Below are 13,802 nucleotides of genomic sequence, written 5' to 3'. Positions count from 1 at the left end.
GGTTTAAACAACACAACTGTATTTTTCATAGTTTTGGAAGCTGGAAGTTTGGGATCAATATATCTACAGGTTTGGTTTCTTCTGAGGCTTCCTTCCCCAGCAAGCAGATGGGTGCTCTCCCTGTGTTATCATGTGCCCTTCCGTTTCTGCATCCCTGGTGTCTCTCTGTGTGTCCAAATCTCCTTAGAGGGATACCAGTCAGACTGGTTTAGGGCCCACCTTAGTGGTCTCATTTTAACTTAAGCACCTCTGAAACCACCCTACCTCTAAATACGGTTGCATTCTGAGGTTTGGTGGGCTAGAACTTCAACATATGAATTCTAGGGTGACAATTCCACCTGTAACTCATGTATTAGTTAAAATGATAAAAAAAAAAATCCTATGTCAGAAACACCCTTCAGAATTAAACCACGCAGGACTTCCCAGTTCCTGGAGCTTTAAACTGTTGTCAGCTCCAGCTGCAATATCCATAGGTTCCATTATATTTTGCACAATATGCCAGAACTTGGAGAAGAACATTTAATTTTAGATTCATTGATCAGGTTTCAAGCAAGATAGCAGTAATCACAATAATACTGGGAAAATGACACCCCTACTATTTCCATCAGCTGCTTCCACTCAATCTTGCAAAACACTTTCCGCCACCTGCTTTCTCAAGTTCACACTAGCAGTTCCTCAAGCTTCTTATCCATGTTTTTAAAATTTGTTTTGTCCTCTCTCCCCCACTTTTTTGACCTCTCCTCTTTCTAGCTTAGTATCTTATTTATTCACAAGAACCTAATAACCACAGAATTCTTGACTGTTCTTGTAGAAGAACTAGATGATTATAGCAAGAGGAAAAAAAAAGAAATCCCCCTCTATGGTCTGCAACTAATTACTTCTGCTATTTAAGATCTGTGCTATAATAAGTCAAAACTAGCGCTGGTTAAATCTGTTGGGAGGACATACAGGAATCTGCCAACAGACACTGTGATTCCAAATGAAGTTTTGTAAGCAGTGATAAGGATCCTGCTTTATCACAATGCCTTTGAGATGATTCTGACAGAAATCCTGAACAAGATTAATGGGGAAATATGAAATGGGGCTGAACTGAGAGAGAGTTAATATACTGCCCAGTGCCAACTGTCATTCTGGAAGTACAGAAAATACTGGGGGCAGCCTATAAATACTAAAAAGCATGGAGTACTAAGAACACTATGGAAGTAGAAATGTTCAGGACCATCATTTGTAATTAAAGGTAGGAGAAAGGGATTGACCAATAAAACTATATTTATTCAACATTTATACTGTACACAGACCTTGCAAGTAATTTCCAAATATACACTTCCATAAAAACTCCATTTGGATTACATACTTTTAGGACATAACAACTCCCTCTTCTTTTTTCAGATGGTTTCACCCTTTTCCCTACCATTATGCTATATTATTATATGAAGAAGATATTTTAAATTCCAGTTCATCACACCTCAGTTACTCAATTACCAAAACACAACAAAATGTACGTAAGCTTACAAAGGACAAAGAAAAACAATGTGAGCAAATAATGATGAAAAAAAGAAAAAAATCAACACATTTCCTGAGCATCCTACTATTTGCCAACATTATGCTAAATGTTACACATGTGCGGAAGTGGTCAACACAGATTTCCTTCCCAAGAATTTAAAATCGGACCCTGATGTGCGTAAGCATAAACACTTACAGTAAGAATCTAAGTTTCCCACACTGAGAAATAATCCTCTAAAATCAAACCAAAAGAAAACAGAAAGGTCAGTGAACTGCAGCTCTTTTTTCTCAAAGACCCACTCCGCTTTCCTCCGGAGGAGGCTGAAGCAGCACTCGCAGCAAAGTCTTCTGTCTGGCATTTAAACTTTATCTTGGTTATTACTGCATACCAGTCATGAAAATATATTTATATTATTTGTCAAGTGCCTTATTACCTTGAAGAATGAAAGATGCTATAGGAGTTAAAATAACGTTATGTCTACAAAGGGATGGCTCAGGCTTAAAGCTAAGCATTTCCGTTCCACTTAAGCTCTAGGTATTACCGTCCCTTTGTAATGCAAATTGTTCTACAGCAGAGGATCTTCCCACTCTGGGAACCTCACAGCTAACAAAACTGAGACTAGCTCATCTGCAACACACCACAGTTCTGCTGCATTATATGGATGCCTCAGAGCAGCAGTAAAATCAGCCAGATTGTGCTTAATATGGTAAGTCATGGTTGTGCCAGCCATTGGCCTAATGTGGTGTGTTGGGTGCGCATGTGTGTGATTTCTTAACATAAATTTTATGAAGAAATCACATATAAGTAAAAATGTCAGAATTCAAATTAGTAAAACCCACCCCAAATTTCTTCAGGAGTGATACTTCTGAAATTAAATTGCTTCAAAACAATTTTAATTAAATCATTGACAATTTTTCCCCTTTGTTTTTCTAGCATATTATTTTCTGAAAACATTTTGTATAATGCAACTTTTGAGTCTAAGTTTCCATTTCACCATTTTATTGAGTATGGGGATGAAGTGAGCTCTCAGTTCAGGGCCTTCCAAAGAGTCAGTGAGATTTCAAATCGAACAGAAGGCCCAAGGTCGAAAAAGAGGGTTATTAAGAAAGGCCCAAGAGGGAAGAAGTGGGAAGAAGAAGTGGTATAAATGGAAAGCCAATTAAAACACAACAACAACAATAACAACAACAATGACTACTGGAAGTCCAGGCCTCATATAATATCTTGGACATCTTCCTTCCATCCCAATCAGTCTACTGATCAATTTCTGGGTTGGAGAATAGGCCAGAGATTTCATGTGGCATGAGCATATGTAGCAAAACTACGTTTCAGAATTGTGAGGTCTACATAAAATTTCCAATATATTAGTCTATTGTTCCTTAAAGGACTTATATTTATAGTCCTGACTCTAAGAAACTTAAACTTCAGCGAAGCTAACAGACTGTTCCAGGCTACTCATAACCTACAGACACAACTGAATGACATGAGGGCTAAATGGGATAAAGACTGATAGGATATGGGAATGAACAAGAAAGAAAGGAGTAATTCTGACAGGTAGATGAAACATGGATTTGGGGTGTTTGACTTGGCAGTTGAAAGATGAGGATTTTCATGAAGGGAAAAAGGAGGAGAACTTATTTCAGGTTGCAAGAACACTGCGTATGAACATTGCCCTGTGTGATGCCTGGCACAGAGGAACAGTCAACAAATACTGTTTCTTCCCTTGGATGGAAGACACAGCATGGGCACACCTGGCAGGGGTGAGGAAGGGTTAGCTGGAAGAGCACAGCTGGGTGGAAGGTACGTGAAGGAAGTAATGATAGAAAGAGACAATACATATTTTCCTTTGCCGACTAAATGTGTGATGTTGGATGAGTCTCTCAGTGCCTGGATTTCCTTATTTGCAAGATGGGGATTGCACTAGTTTCCCGAGGCTGTGATAATAAAATGCCACGAACTTGGTGGCTTAAAACAACAGAAATGTATTGTTCCACAATTCTGGAGCCTCAAAGTCTAAAATCAAGGTGTCTGCAGGGCTGTGCTGCCCCTGAAGCCTGGAGGGGAATCTTTCCTTACCTCTTCCTAGCTTCTGCTGATTTGCTAACAACTTTTCGTGTCCCTTAGGTTGGAGCTGCATACCTTCAATCCCCGTCCTTGTTGTCACAGGACATTCTCCCTTCGTGTCTCTCTCTTTACGTGACTGTCATCTTTATAGGACCCTAGTCATATGGGATGAAGGGCACCCTAAGGACCTCATCTTAACTAACTGCATTCTCAATGACCCTATATCCAAATAAGGTCAAGTTCTGAGGGATATCAACATATCATTTCTTCTTAAGGAGACACAATTCAACCCATAAGAGGGAGAGTAATATATACTTACTTCATTATATTGTTGAGAGGCTTACATACAATGATATGTAATAATGTATGCATGTTATAAAATACAAAATAAATTGAGTGTGTATGTTCGCTAACTGGAATTTAAATAAAAACTTGGAAAAAATGAAAAAAAATTAATTGAGGGCATGCTATATGCTGAGCACAGCTATGAGTTAATTGTAAGAATTAATTGTCACCCAAATAGGTCCACGATCATTCTCATTTCAACAGATGGTGAAAGTGGGTACAGAAATGTTAACTGCCTTGCACAAAGTCACATAAATAGTAAGAGGGAAAGCCAGGATCCAATACCAGATAGTAGGACTTCAAACCAAAGGCTCTAGAATTCCACCCTATGTGACAATCAGAGGAAACAGATAAATAAGTAATGACCCACCTTCTACTTTTTTACCCTTACTTGCCCTAGTTCTTCCTGAATGTTTCACCATACCTCAAGGGACAAATTATATACTAAAGTACACTGACGACATCCAAGCTTGAATGGCTACTTTTTAGGTCCTTAATACACGTACTTTAGAAAGATGGAGGGAAAGGTTTCTTCCATTGTCCTAATTTCCTTGTCTAAAATGCATGGTCATGAACTCTAACCTAATTCACATAGCTTGGCTCTCTTATAAAATCATAAAAAGTCAGATTAAAGGCAGAGGAAGAGTTTAGTTTTAAAAAATGGGACTTCTACAATCCCATATCAAACTTGTAGCAACACGTTGACATCAACGAGTAGAGGTCACTTATGTGGGGCTATTAGCACAAGCCCATCTCTGCTGCTTTTTCTGTCCTGCTGCTTGCCCTCTGGCCATTTGGTTTCCATTACGCCCTCTCCTGTGCACGTGAAGGGAAGATGTCAGTAGGTGAGAGTTGTATTTTTCGTGAAATTGCTCTCAGCAGGCGTTCTGTGCTCACGCAGAGAAGTTTGTGCCCACTCTGAGAATGTTATCCATCTGAACTATCTGTCACTATTATCATGTGTAATAAAATATCACATGAATATTTGGAGAAAAATAACATACACTCTTTACCTGTAAATATCAATGGTTATAACGGGTGGAAGCATCACCAACCAATGTGACACGCAGGTTATTGTCATGCAGTAGGTCATCCACGACACTCCACGAATGTGAAAACAGTGTAACCTGGAAGTTACATTCACCTCTCTCCTGAGTAAAAGACCAACACTTCCAACTCCCTAAGAGACGTCTCCTTATAAGGGTGGCACAGGCACTTCTAACTCATCAGGCTAATTATGCGTTTGGTGGATTTTCTGGGTCTGTCTTCTGTAACTGCAATTTGCTACCTAATTTCTTAAAAAGCTTTAGTTTAACCATTTTATTTTGCTCACTTGTGATGACCTGTACTGTACTTTAGCAATATCCAGTCTAATTTTTATTTCTGATTCATTCATTCATACATACATACATATATACATATATACACTACTTTCCTGAACTTTAGTCTTGAGAATCTATATCTCTGCTTTGTCCTCTTGCTTCATTTAAGTGCTTACATCAAGTTAAAATGTTTGCTAGAAGTTTTATGGGACTCAATTTGTTGTTGCATGTTTTTTAGTTGTTATTTGTTTCATCCATTTCTCCACCTCACCCCCAGGTACCCTTTTTGATTATTAACCTCTGTAGGAGGCCAGTTTTTCCAGAAGTAGTTATTCGTAGGCAATATATATTGGAAAGGGATGGGTGGAGCTCTTTTCTAGGAAAGCAGAAATTTTCCTTAATAGCTTGGGTTTTGCCTATGGGTTTCCTTACCTTGTACTTCTTCCCATTCAGTGGAGAAACAGATGCTAAATTAATGACAATGCAAAGACTCTTCTCCACCAGAACCCCTCCTCTGCTAGCTACGGGGATTGAACTCCTTGCAAATACAGACTGTGTCAGTCCTTACTTAGCAATGTCTCCTCGGTCCCAAAAGAGTGCAGAGAAGCCCTCACGACCTTGATATATATGCTGTTCCAGTGTCACAGGCACAGAGTTTAGGTTACACCTCAAGCTGTGCCTCTCACTTTAAGAAACATGGTTTTCTAGTTCTGAAATCTGCAGCTTTGATGTCTTTTCTTTTTTTTTTTTTTAAAGATTTTATTTATTTATTCGACAGAGATAGAGACAGCCAGCGAGAGAGGGAACACAAGCAGGGGGAGTGGGAGAGGAAGAAGCAGGCTCATAGCAGAGGAGCCTGATGTGGGGCTCGATCCCATAACGCCGGGATCACGCCCTGAGCCGAAGGCAGACGCTTAACCTCTGTGCCACCCAGGCGCCCCCTGATGTCTTTTCTACATTGTCTTCCACCACAACCCTGCTTGATACCACTTTGGGCAAACTTTTTATAAATAAATAATTATTGTTTTGTTTTAAGGTTTCTGTTCTTTTTTAGTTTCACCAATGATGGGCTTTATGATTGTTTCTAGTTTTGCTGTTTGTTATTGTGGGAAATTTTCAAGAGGAGAAGCAGCTATTTTTACTTCGCTATATTTAAAAAGATTTTTTATTTATTCATTTGAGACAGAGAGAGACACACACACACACACACACACACACACAGAGCGAGCATGAGCATGAACAGGGGAGAGAGACAGAGGGTGAGGAAGAAGCACACTCCTCACTGAGCTGGGAGCCTGACACGGGGCTGGATCCCAGGACCCTGGGATCGTGACCTGAGCTGAAGGCAGATGCTTAACTGATTGAGCCACCCAGGAACCCCTATTTCAGTATATTTAAAACGAATCTGAATGTGATAAATGTTTTTAGGTAAAAATCTATAAATATTCCATAACATTTTGCTTATCCAAGCGATGTAGTGATGCTGCTTTTCTTGGACATGCTATCTTTTAAAAAACATTGAATATAATTCACATACTATAAGATTCACTCTTCCAAAATGTATAATTAATGGATTTTTAATACATTTACAATGTCGTACAACTATCACCACTCTGTAATTCCAGAAAACACTCATCATTCCATAAAAAATTCAGTGATCAGTTCTTGTTCCTTCTTCTTCACAGCCCTTCTTTTCATCTCTATAGATTTGCCTATTCTGAACATTTACTATAAATGGAGTCATGCAATATGTCTCTGGCTTCTTTCACTTAGCATAATATTTTCAAAGTTCATCTATGTTATAGCAGGTGTCAGTATGTTGTATTTCATTCCTTCTGATGCTGAATACTATTTGGTTGGATAGACAGACCATATTTTGTTTATCTACTCAGGAGTTGATGGGCTCTTAGTTTACATCCAAGAAAACTAGAACTGAGTAGAAAAAAAAAAGTAGGTACATAATATTTACTGTATTTACTGATCACTTATAATATGTAAGACCCTATGAGAAACCACACATGTAGTATTTTTAAATATAAAATACCTTAAAGGGTATGTATTAGTTTCCTACATAGGAAAGTAAAGGTCAGAGAGGTGAAGTGCATAGCCCAATGTCATAGACCTAGGATGAGTGCACAGGGACTCTATGCATAGAACATCCAATATTTACACTTTCTTCATGATCCTATGATGACTCTTGCTACATCAGGCTGTCCACACAACACACCTAGAGTGGTATGTGTGGTATGGGGGTGGGCTATTGGGCATGAAGGAGGAGTAGTATCTTAAGTCATTCCTAGAAACATGAATAAATATCTTGGCACATTAGTAAACTCAATCAACTTCAAAGTGAGAGATTTCATAAGAAGGTATGACCTTTTCCCACTAAAATTATATGCTCCAAGAAGCCATCTGACTTCCTAAAATATTCACTAAAAAATTAATATAGCAGGAATGACTTCTAAACTCCCAACTCTGCCAACGCTTTGGAAATAAGAAAGAAGAAATCTTCTTACGACTCATCCATACAAGTTTTGTTTGGTGTTTTTGGTCGTTTTTCATTCATACAACCCTCTTAAATGTATCTGTTAGTGAATCTAAAAGTTTCTTAGTCAGCTTTCAGCAGTACCAGCATCACCAGCAGATGGGCTGGATGACAGCGAGCACCCAGAGTGCTCTCACAATGGAAGCGAGATGGTGTGAAGGAGGTCAGGAGTCAGGTGAGAGGACAGACGAAGAGTGGGAGGAGCAGAGCAGAGGGCTCTGGGAAAGAAAGGACATTTCCGTTTACCTTCCGATGAGATGAAAGAATCTTAATAGTGACACATCTTAGCTGATTATCTTTCTAAGGGCCTTTTGCAAACTGAGTAAAGGATTTGCTCTGGATAACAGAAAATTTGTGCCCAAAATGAATGCATATACTTCGAGAACTGATTTTAAATTGCACTGGTTTATTAGACAGGAGTCTTTGATTCATGACACCGGTTTAAGGCAAAAGGTGGAAAAGGGTTTGTTTATACATCCTTCTCAGCATTGAATTCCCTGTCTCTGGCAATAAGAATGTCTATTTTCTTTCATCCAGGTACAGGGAGGATACCTTTCACATGGGAGATTGAGAAGGGTCAGTCTTTCTACACCAGCTGTTTCTTAAATGATTCAAAATAATCACTATGCCAAAATGGCACATTTTGGGGTGTCATATTCTGTACCCCTTCAAACCAATTAAGATGTGAGAGAGAGTAAGGGTCCTGGAGGGGGGTTGGGCTGCTTTTAGACAGGTGGTCCTGGAAGCCTCACTGTGACCTGAATCATGAGAGAAACAGCCCCCCAAAAAAACAACTGAAACAAAGACGAAATCTTTCCAGAGGATGAAACAGCAAGTATGAATGTGCTGAAATGAGAAAGAGTTCAATGTGTTGCAAAATGGGCAAGAGGAGGGAGGGTGTGATCTGAGGTTAGTGAGGGAAGCAAAGCCTCTTAACCCATAGTAAGAAGTCTGGGTTTCATTTTAAGTGCAGAGTGAATAAATGAAGATTTTTAAATAGGTAATGACCTGATCTGATTTATAGTTAAAAAATAATCACGTGGCTGTTTTGAGAAAATGAATATTAGTGGCTGATACGCAGTAAGTGTCCAGTAAATGTTAGTAATTAATGTTATTATTACTTATTTCATAATACATCTGCTAATCATTATTGTTGACATTACTCTTGATGTGTGCTCAGAGTATTAACGACGGTATCATGCGTACAGTGACCATTTACAGAAATAAAAATGACATGGTCTGTACCATTAAGTAGGATAAATTCATTTGCAGCAATTGTTGCTTTCTGTGTAGCCTTGAGCAAATTAACCTCTCTGAAATTTAGTGACTTGATTTGTAAAATGGTAATAATGGTAAGGCGGTTGTAAGATTCAAACCAGAAAACAGATATAAAATTCCTAGTGGAGAGGCAGATAGTAGGCAAATAACAAATGCTACCCATTATTATCATTTTAAGTGTATACACAAAGGGAACAACAAAATTAGATACATTCTTCAGCCTTAGATCCTTCAGAATGCATGCAATATATAGAGAAATAAGTGCAGAGCAATTAGTGTGAACATCTATTGTCATATATTCTCGTCTAGCTCTTCCTCTTAATACTGCTATGGAAAATCTCTGCCAATTCATGGGGAGTCCCTACCAAGGATGGGGTAGATCTTGTTCACCATCAACCCCAGACCTGAACACGTGACCTAGGGTTGGATAAGCTACAGTATGCTCCCCCAGCCACAGTATCACTGTGAGATCAGCATGTGACCTGAGCTTGGCCAGTTAGGGACTTCTGTGCCCCAGCAATAATAAAAAACTTTTCGTTGGAATGAATAGGTAGATATGTTGAGTCTGGGGCCACCAACGATCCTTTTCGCTCACTGAGAAAGGGGGGAAGAGAGTTCTGATGACAGAGTTTCAGGCTCTAAGTCAAGCAATAGCTAAAGCCAGACCTTCCACTGGATAGCTCCAGTTACACGAGTCAGTTGTTACTTCCCCAAGCCCAAGGTTATTTCTTTTGTCCACTGTCTAAAAGGTATAAAGGCTATTTTCTTTGAGTCTCATATCTCCAGGAGCTCAGGTATGCTCACAATTAAAGTTTTTTTTTCTCCTGTCAATGTTTTATGTCAATTTAGTTATTAGGGCAGTCAAGGAACCTGGAAGGGAAGGAGGGAAAAGTCTTCCTCCCATGCAGTTTCCTTCATGGTTCTTCTAGTCTATAAATGTCTACTTCGTGTTATTCATGTTTCCTCAACATTTTGAGCACAGGGCCAGGCACATACTAGGCACTCAGCACTTTCTGAAGAGAGAAGGGTTGTTCACAGTGTCTTTTTTAGTGAAGCAGACACTATTAGAATCTCCCTTCATACCGATAAGGAAACGAGGAGTTAGATGGGCTTAGGTAAAGTGTCCAAACACTACATAGCTAGTGAGTGGCAGGGTCTGCTTTCAAAGCCTTATAACCTGACTCCTGGTCCTACATGCTTACTGACCTTATTGGTTTGGAGCTTTCCTAGATCCCAACTAGAGCTGGAATTAAGTAAGTGTCCTCATATCATTTCTCCCCAGGGGAAAAATACTGCTTATCTACTTAGGGTCATTTGTAAAGTATAAAGCAGGAATGTTTCTCCTTCAACTCTTTCTAGAAATTTTCTTTATTTTGCATAACTATTCTTGGCACTTTAGTGATTCAGTATCAACAGCATGAATTTTATTACAACCAGTCAATTCCTGAAAGTACTTCAATCTCTGCATAGCATTGCTAAATATAAAAGAGATTATATAATGGATGAAATCTTCCTTATTGAGGACCTCCAATTAATCCATTATCTGAATATAATTAGGCCAGGTGTGGCTTTATGCTGCCCCTCCTTCCTCCCTTTCACGCTACCCTTATAAAAAATGGCATGTCTTCAGGCTAACTCTGGTATTTATTTTCTAGCCTACATGAAGAGACCAGCTAGTCATTTCTAACTTTTTTTGTGATCATCTTTTAAATAAGAACTAAAGTACTCTATGTCCCAAATCTAAGAAATTATCTGTATATGAGAAGAATGATTTTGAGAGAAAGTAAGAACTGGAAGCCTGGAGTTGTAACTTGTGTTGTAACATTATGTAGCTGTGACATGGTCCAATAAGGGAGAAGAAGTGGAAAGGAGGGAACACTGAGTCTCCACTCTGTATTAGTCACTTGATATCCATGTTCTTATGTAATTTACTCTAAAACCCAAGTAGGGTATTATTATCATTGCTTCAATAAGGAGGAAAAAGGTTCACACTGATTATATAAATTAAAAGGACAAAGGTAATGGTAGGTGGTATGTGCCTTTACATCACACTGGAAGAAGGCAGCAGGTAGTCGCAAGGACAAGTCAGAACTTGTCTGGGTCTCAGCGTTCCAATCTGGACAATGAGATGGCTGGAAAAGAGTTTCTAGAGGTCCTATTCAGTTAAACTTCATAATTCTTCGTGGCCAGTTGTTCACAACATATCCATGGAGTCTGGTTTATCTGAGTAGTAATCAAATACATCTGAAAGAATCCCTGTATGTTACATGGGGAAGGGCAGTGAAAACAAATGGGCAATAATATGGAGAAAACAAAGGAATCCTGGCTCACAACATACACTCAAAAGTGCTTACAACTAAATGAAAAAATTCTAATGTAATAGAGTTGATCCCTGGCAAAATAGTGAGATATTCCAAGTTTGCTTTGGCTGTTTTCCTTTCTCCTCCTCTACACTCTCCCAGCAGTCCCAGTGCCTGTTCTGGGTACACCAGTGGAATACCTTACTCTGAAACCCCAGCCCATAGTTTCCCTTTCTGGAAAGCGTGGGAGGCTCAGGGGAGGCAAAAGAATCTAGGGACAGAAGGCACGAATGGGTACCACAAGGAGGCTGGTCTTTACAAACTCTGGCCCAGCCGAGGCACTTACTGAGGAGAGTGAGTACAAACTCTGAATGTCGTTTACCTGCTCTGTCATGGCTTCACTTTGTAATGTGGTCTGAGGGCAAGGTTGTCACATATAGTAAGTAAAAATACAGGATGCTCAGCCAAATCTGAATTTCAGATAAACATCAAATAATTTTTTAGTATGTTCCATGCAACATTTGGAATATACTTTTCAAAAAACGTTATTCATTGTTTATCTGAAATTCAAATTTAACTGGGTGTCCTGTATTTTACCAGGCAACTGAATCTGTGTCTCTTTAAAAAAAAAACACAACAAAACAAATAAATAATAAAACATACCAATAATGTCACTGTCTCACTCACAGGGGGGAATTAAGAGAAACCTCCCCAGCGAAGGCAATTCCGGTCATCCCTTTGCTCACTGCCAGACGGAGGCCTGGAAGCCACTGTCACCACAGGCTGCCTCTGGACATGTGACATCTGGAACTTGATACAACAAAGAATGGGAGAGATGGGGAAGAGACAGAATTGCAAAGATGGATTAAAGGCCCCCTGCCTCTGCCTCCCAGATAGCTTGCAGTAAGACTGTTCATTCCTATCTCTGTTACAGGCTAAGACTCTTGAAGGAAATCTGGAAGTTGCAACATGTCTTTAATGCAATTCCCTCACCACTGACTCTCTCAGTGGTGCTGCTGCATTCCTTCTCAACCACCTGCCATGGTGGCCTCCATCCTCCTCTTACCACTTAGGAACCCCTGCATGGGTAATTTTATAGTTGCAAAAAGGGGTGACTGAACTCTAGTAAAAATGCAACTCATCATTTCCAAATAACTCATTCTTCTCCCACCTCTTCTCAAATCTACAAGATCTCATCGTAATTTGCTAAAAGTTGTAGCATTGCGATCAGTATTCAGAAACAGCAGCCTTAAAAGAAAGCAAGCAGTAATCAAACATTTAAACATGCTTAAACATAGTTGTAGATATTGCACTTTCTTATAAAAATAATTCTGAAGAATGCAGCCCACAAACATTTGCTTTTTCCTTTCTGCGGTTTATGCAAAAAAGTTTGCTCATTCCTGTCTTCAGGTGTCAGGTGAAACTCTGAAAAGTGCTGGGAATATAGACCACATTTATAAGCTCTAACATTCATATGCAACCTCTTCTTCAGAGATTCAGCTGGACCTCAGGTAGGAGGTAGGAGACAGGTACGTTTTGATAAAGTCCCTCAGGAAATTTCTTTCCGCCCTCACCTTGACCACCCATCCTCATGAGATGCTGTGGTTAAGTTATGACTTACAGGGGTGTTCACCCTTTTTAGCCCCAGGAAGAACTGATGCCTCTTGGACCCAATGGAATAGATTTCTAAACATGGACTTTCACTTTGACACGCAGACTAAACTGATTTGCATGGCAGGTGTCACTACATGAGGTTCTTTGGAAATCACCTTCCACAGATGGCCGGATGGCCAGTGAGAGCAGCATAGACCTGGCTCTCAGTCAGGCTGAGACCCAGCTCCCTCCTCTTTCCCACCCCACCTCAGAGCAAAGAAAGAGGTTAACGACTGGCAAGCTGTCTTCCACGCAAAAGTCGTTATCTGACTGTAACTGCCCCCCCACAACACCGCTGTCCACATGGCTGGCGAACTCACTAGCCAACGGTGTCACAACAAATAGTATCTTCCTCTGCACAGAACAAAAATACTTCTCTTAAACTGCCTTTACATTTAAATTTTTAAAAGAAATGTATTAGTGGCAGTCACGTAATGCCTCACATTTCTTAAGCTCCTACATTTCTGAAGGAATTGATCTCCTTCCTGTAATACATGCGGTTTATTATTACTGCTTTTATTTCAGGTGGAAAATGAAGCATACCCAAGTTACGTGTTTGAATTTTGCTCTACCATGAAAGCCCCAACCCGAGCTCCAGGCTGGACCGATGAAGGCCATGATGCAAAGCAAAAGGAGAGCTGTCCTCACCCGTGCAGGTCAACGGTAAGGAGTCAGCGGAACAGACTGAGAAAATGTGGAAATCAGGGAGCTGAGTGCTCCCATAACAGGTAACAAAGCTTATCCTTAAATCCCTGCAACCGCTTTACAAACTATTAGAAATGATGCCTAAC

At 39.8% G+C, this 13,802-nt stretch overlaps 1 protein-coding gene across 2 annotated transcripts in view; it reads right to left on the bottom strand.

Annotated features, from left to right (window-relative positions):
- The window catches only part of GRIA4 (glutamate ionotropic receptor AMPA type subunit 4), a 359,257-nt gene that overhangs the window by 149,536 nt on the left and 195,919 nt on the right, over positions 1 to 13,802 (bottom strand). The window lies entirely within an intron of this gene.

This window comes from Ursus arctos, unplaced genomic scaffold (genome assembly GCF_023065955.2).
Source record: "Ursus arctos isolate Adak ecotype North America unplaced genomic scaffold, UrsArc2.0 scaffold_22, whole genome shotgun sequence".
Taxonomy (NCBI): domain Eukaryota; kingdom Metazoa; phylum Chordata; class Mammalia; order Carnivora; family Ursidae; genus Ursus; species Ursus arctos.
Note: the sequence above shows the minus strand (reverse complement) of the source record. Positions and strands in the feature narration are given on the sequence as shown.